Consider the following 6,894-nt stretch of genomic DNA (forward strand, 5'->3'; position numbering starts at 1 on the left):
AGTATAGGGGCTTTTTGTTAATTTAATTAAGTGGTTAGGACTGTTTTGGTAAAAAAATATCAAACGAGGGGTTATTTTAAACCAATTGATTCAATAATTGGGGTTGGGACTGATTTTAAATAAAGAGTTTAACAGTGGGGGCATTTCGGTCCTTTCACACACTAAATGAAATTAGGACTTAAATTTACATCCCGTGTTTTCGTTTTCTTTATTTGATCGGGCATATGAAGGAAAAGGGGATACGAATCGAATGCCAAAGCAGTGAGCGAAGACGGGAGATGGAGGCTCGCAAGCTGCTCAATCCGGATTTGCTTGATCGATCGATCGCCAAGGAGGATGTCGTCTCCTGGTGTTTGACGAGGCCGAAGAAGAGAAGGATCGAAGCGGCGGGGGAAGAGGTGTACGAGGGTAGCGGTGTTGCGTCCAGTTCTCCGGTCTTTGTATATCACGAAGAAGACAGAAGGCAAGAGGAAGCTCGCAGCGACTAATCAGGGGATTTTTGGGGTCGATTGCTTGCGAAGGCGGTGTTTCCGGGGATCGATGGGGCCGAAGAGAGGGAAAGGGGAAAGCAGCGAAGCGGCTGGGATTTCGGCAGTGGAGCTCGACGGAAAAGAAGAATGGTGCGATGGGCGAAAAGGGAAAGAGATTCAAGGATTTTCAGATCAATGGTTTGGTGTGGCTGTTCTTGGCTGCTCTTCTCGTGGTTCGATCGGAAGTAAACACGAAGGAAATAGGAAACAGTTGGATTGGTAATCCTCTTGATTCTTTTTTTTTTTGATTTGGCATTTAATACAAAGGATGATGACACTGACAGAATGGTCGATCAAGGGTGTTCTGTTTTGCCCCTCTTTTTTTTTTGTGTGTGTGTGTGTGTGTGTGTGTTAGCAATGGATGATCCTAATTGTGTGTTTGTGTTTTGATGTTTTGACAGGGAATGAAGAAGATGGTGATCAGAAGATGTATGAGTTTTGTTCTCGTTTCGCTTGCACGATTAATGAAAGGGAATGGCAGCAAGCAACCCAGCTCTGGACTGGTACGATGTAGTATGATAATTGATAGTGTTAAGGAAAACTTGTAGGCTTTCTATAAGTTAAATGAACACTCCAAAGTTGTGCAAATGATTGGTAAAGTGTATAAGTTTCATTTTGTTTTGGCTGTCAATTAGGTGTACTTGATTTTAACTTTGCAACAGTGTATTGATTTTATGATTCATGTATTTGTGTGATGTATTCGTTTAATTATTTATGTATTTTGTATAATGTATTGGTTTCATTATGTATGTAATGTGTTTATTTGTTTAATTTGGTTTGTATTATTGTGAATTTATATTGGTTCAATAATTATGTATTGACAAAATTGCAAAAATGTTCCCTGTGGTATGCATTTTTTTGGGGTTTCAGTCCAAACCTCGACTTTTCTGGATTCATGGTCCTTTTGGCCTAATTTGTACGCAAAATTGGTTCCCCGACTTAACTGCCGTTAAGTTTTTGTTGTTAACCTCCTCATGTGCATCTCACATGATGGTATATTTGTCTTTTCACTTCTAAGAGACCATTTTTGCACCTTTAAAAAGTAATACCTTTTTTTATTTATTTTAATAATGAAAAAATAAAAGATATCTCTCTCTCCCTCCACAACCTTCCCCACAATTGGGAATCGATCTCACCAGGTGCTGCTCCAGCTTCATTTCTTCACCACTTCAGCTAGTTCAAACCACATCACCTGCGAACACTCATAGAAGTTCAATCAATCAAAAACCCAATATGAAGAAATTACACCCAGCCTTCAGATTCTACGAAAATTCTCTACATCTGAAGCTTTGAATACTTTAAATTCGGTCAAGGGTTTTTCATATGAACAACTTTACGCTCGTCACTTGGATGTTTACCATAACCTTTTTCATCGTGTCTCGACTGATCTTTCGAAACCGATTCAAAAGATGTGACAGAAAACATGGTGGCAACATCAGAGAGGGTGAAATCTTTCAATACAGATGAAGATCCTTCATTGATTGAGTTGTTATTCCAATACGCTCGTTATTTGCTTATTCCATGTTCAAGACCTGGAACTCAGCCTACAAACCATCAGGGTATATGGAATGATAAAGTCACACCACCATGGGAGTAAGCCTGCAAACCTTCAGAAGCAATTTTTGGGGCTTTTTAGCCTTAGAAATTTCATGCGATTTTGAGTTTAGAGGGAAGTGCAAGGAATGGTTTTCTTACTCTGTTTTATGTTCTTGAAGAAATGCTTGAGAGAAGGTGATGAGGCCTAATTTCTGATCTGTTCTAAAGAATCCTAATTTCTTTGATGGTGGCGTTGAGGAAATGGATTTAGGGTTGCGACAACTTGGTTGTAATAGAACTCAAAAACGACATACAAGCTACTTCGAATATCGGAGAATTCAAGAAAAAAAATGATCTCTTTTTGACCCATAAGAGATCGACAACTTGGGGAAATCTTTCAGCTTCGAATCTATATAGTGTTCTGGGGAAGAAGCCATTAAAGATTCATTGTGAAGGAATGAAGGAAGAAAGGGCTTTTACGGTGGAGAGAGAGAGAGAGAGAGAGAGAGAGAGAGAGAGAGAGATATCTTTTATTTTTTCATTATTAAAATAAATAAAAAGGTATTACTTTTTAAAAATATATATATTTTTTAGGTGCAAAAATGGTCCTTTAGAAGTGAAAAGACAAATATAACCTCATGTGAGATGCACATGAGGAGGTTAATAGCAAAAACTTAACGGCAGTTAACTCGGGGGACCAATTTTGCGTACAAACTAGGCCAAAAGGACCATGAATCCAAAAAAGTCGAGGTTTGGACTGAAACCCAAAAAAAATACATTCCACAGGGATCATTTTTGCAATTTTGGCTTATGTATTTTGTGTATGTGTGTATTTGTGTATGAATTTATTGATTGGTGTGGATATATATTTTTAATAGATTTAATATATACTCTTATTGTATGTATGTGTATATTGGTTGGAGACATTTTATAAAAATAATACATACATAATATTCACACACTTTCATATTAAAAAAATTTCATGTATGTTTGTAATATATATAGAGAAATTGAATATTTATACATAGTAAGTGTCCAAATTTGGCCATATATAATATTAATTGGTAATTGGAAATGTTACGTGACATATATATATATATATATATATATATATATATATATATATATAGTGTTGTTATATAGTTATATAATTTTAATTATATAACATATATCCATGTTGATTACACGACTAATTTGGATCTTTTGAAGTCGCATACGATACCAAAAATATATATACATATATATTGGCCTTGTTATTATACTTCTTATAAACTTTTTTCACACTGATTATATAAATTTTCTAAAAGTGCTTGCTTAAGGTTCAGAACGTGGTGATTCCAAAAATGCTGACAGAATTGAATTTTGTTATACCGATCTTCGTGAAATGACGTTTAAAGTTTCGCGTTTAATTAAAATGAAAACCTCTCATTTTTTACTTTTATAAATATTTTTACAAAAATATTTCAAATATGAAATTAAATATTAGGCTATAGCCGGAGTCTAAAATACTTTTGGAATTTTCATTTAAGGTATGCAAGTCCTTCAACGAATAGAAATAGTTTTAGTGGTTTTAAGAAAAACAGTATTATACTGGTTTTAGATTTTTAAAACGGTCGTATCTTTTGCATACGAATTCCGTTTTGGACGTTCTATATATTGTAAGAAATAGGGAAAGATGTACTTCAAGACTAAAATGTTTGCTTTGCTCACAACTACTTAATACGAAATTTCAGTTTCTCAAACGCATTCCTTGGGTTGTAATTTTGAGCTGTTTGATTTGTTTGCCATATTACATATTTGGAAGTAAGATACCATATGGTATCTTATAATAGTTGAAATAACTCATTTATTTTACATTAGATGCACTAAAACTGAATGAGTCAAATTACCAAGAGAGTTACTATGAACTTGACCGTTCACAGTTTTTGACCTAATTTTCGGGATGGTACATTGCCTCCCCGTTAAGGGAATTTCGTCCCGAAATTATTATGTTCTAGATTATTTTTTTCCACTATCATTTTGTTCTACTAGTGGAGGGAACACCGCTGATTATTTGCGGATACCTTTGTTTCATCTGACCCTTACGTTCCCAAGTAAACTTCGGCTCTCTGTGAGAGTTCCATTGGGTGTTTACTATAGGAATACGGATTTTGTTTGAGGCTTTTGATTTCTTGATCCACGATCTCCACCGGTTCCTTCACGAAATGAAGTTTAGTGTTAACCTGGATCTCGTTGAGAGGAAAGACAATGTTCTCATTAGAGAGACACTTCTTAAGATTAAGCACGTGGAAGGTATCGTGAACTTTGATGAGTTCTTGAGGTAAATTGAGTTTGTAAGCCACCAGACCAACCCTTTCCAGGATTTCAAAGGGCCTAATGTATTAGAGATATATTTTACCTCGTTTTCCAAATCTAACGACATTTTCCCATAGTGCGAACTTTTGTAGGACACAGTCTCTTACTTTAAATTCTAAGGGTCTACACCTTGTGTCAGTATAACTTTTCTGACGACTACCTGTGGCATTTAATTATTCCTTTATCTGAACGATCTTCTCCTGTTGTTTCATGAATGATCGCAGGATGAATGAGTAGAGTATCTCTAGCTTGATTTTTAGCTAATTGAGCATTCCAACTTCTGCCAAACATATTAGAAAATGGCATTTGCATCCATACAAGGCCTCAAATGGAGCGACCTTTATACTAGTGTGATAACTATTATTATATGAAAACTGGTGGAAAGTGGGTATTCTATGCTTTACCAAAGTCTATCACACAAGCGCGGAGCATGTCTTTCAGGGTTTGTACCATTCTTTCACTTTGTACATCTGTTTGAGGATGGTAGATTGTACTCATATGGAGTTTGGTTCCTAGGAACCTTTACATTGATTTCTCAAAATTTGGAAGTAAATCTACTATCTCGATCCGAGATAATATATATTGGTATACCATATAGCCTAACTATCTCCTTGAGATAGGTCCTGGTAGGTTTTTCCATCTTGTCAATTTCTTTGATGGCTAAGAAGTGGGCAGACTTGGTCAAACGATTGGCCACTACCCTTATGGTGTCATAAACACTCAAAGTTCTTGGCAACTTTGTTATGAAGTACATGGTTATCTATCCCCATTTCTATTTCGGGTTTAATGGTTGTTGTAGTAGTCCTTATGGCTTTTGGTACTCTGCTTTGACTTTGGAACAAGTCAAGAACTTACTGTTATAGGTGGCAATCTCTGCCTTCATGTTGGGTTACCAATAAAGTTTTCTTAAGATCGAGATACATCTTATCTGATCCAAATTGTACCGAATATCTCGATTTATGAGCTTCATTTAAGACTAGACTCATGACTTCACCAAACATTAGGGTCCAAATTTAGTTCATGAAACATCGTGTTCTTCGTGGAGGTCGAATTTTTTGTCCATACCTCACAAATTTTCCTCCATGATATTCTCGGGTTTGAGTGCTTCCAGCTAAGCATCACGAATTCATGTTGTGAGGTTCGAGTAGGTGGTTAGGGTCAGTTCCTTTACACGAAGAGGCTTTGCTCGCTCTTTCCTATGTAAAGCATCTGCCATGAAATTTGCTTTACCAAGATGATAAAAAAATTTCCATTTGTAAGCGTTTAGCAATTCGACACACTTTTTTTGTCTCGTGTTGAGCTCTTTCTGATCGAAGATGTGTTGAAGGCTTTTGTGATCGGTGAACACGACACACTTCATTCCGTAGAGGTAGTGTATCTAAATTTATAAGGCAAACACTACAGCTCTCAACTCTAAGTCATGACTAATGTAGTTGGTCTTGTTTGGATTAAGTTGTATGGATACATATGCAATAACTTTATTCTTTTGCATCAGCACACATCCCAATCCTTGGTGTGAGGCGTCGTAAAATACTACAATGTTTTCTGTTCCCTCTGTAAGAGACAAAATTGGTGCATTGCACAACAATTATTTCAATTTCTAGAAGGCAGAATCTCAGTTGTCTCCCCAATCAAAAATTTTGACTTTGTAGGTTAGAGTGGTGAGAGGCTCGGCTATTTTGGAGAAATTCTCGAAAAATCTATGATAATAGTCTGTAAGACTTAGGAATTAACATAGGTCGATTGGCGTCTTTGGTCAGTCTGCATGGCATAAATAGAAACTCGTAGTGACCGTATCAGGTCTTGAATGTCGTCTTTGGAATGTCTGCTTCTTGCACTCTGATTTGATGATATGTGAATATTAGATCTATCTTTGAGTAGTAGCAGGATCCTTGTAGCCGATTGAACAGGTCATCGATCCTTGAGAGTGGATATCGGCTTTTGATGGTGAGTTTGTTCAACTCTCGATAGTCGATGCACATCCTGAACGATCCATCCTTCTATCTGACAACAATAACGAAGCTCATCATGGAGAGAAGCTTGGTCGGATAAAGCCTTTGTCAACAAGTTCTTGGAGTTGACCGGATAGTTCTTGCATTTCTTATGGAGCCAGACGATAAGGAGACCTTGCGACTGGTGTTGCACTTGGAATTAGGTCGATTCAGAATTTGACCTGTCTGACTGGAGGTACTCCAGTTATATTCTCTAGAGATACGTCCGGGTCATCGCACACTCATGGTATGTCTTTGATTTCCTTCCCCTTGTCTTGCATATCCAGCACATGGATTAAGGAAGCGAAGCATCTTTTTTTGCAAACACCTTATTGCCTTCATCCAAGAGATGATTCTTAGATTCTTTCATGATCTTGATGGGTTTTAGGTACAACAAATAAACTAGAAAACAATTCCTAAGTTCACATGCAACCTACTTTGGATCTATGTTTTAACTATTGAACATACAACTTTGAATTGTA

General features: G+C 36.7%; 1 long non-coding RNA gene across 1 annotated transcript; it reads left to right on the top strand.

Moving 5' to 3' along the window:
* Positions 1 to 223: 223 nt before the first annotated feature.
* LOC145120601 (uncharacterized) lies at positions 224 to 1,301 on the top strand. The gene is made up of 2 exons (XR_013714251.1): positions 224 to 749; positions 932 to 1,301. It is a non-coding gene; the product is annotated as an uncharacterized LOC145120601 (long non-coding RNA).
* Positions 1,302 to 6,894: the final 5,593 nt, after the last annotated feature.

The sequence above is a fragment of the Lactuca virosa genome, chromosome 6, assembly GCF_052849685.1.
Source record: "Lactuca virosa cultivar CGN04683 chromosome 6, Lactuca_virosa_CGN04683_v6, whole genome shotgun sequence".
In the NCBI taxonomy this organism is placed as follows: domain Eukaryota; kingdom Viridiplantae; phylum Streptophyta; class Magnoliopsida; order Asterales; family Asteraceae; genus Lactuca; species Lactuca virosa.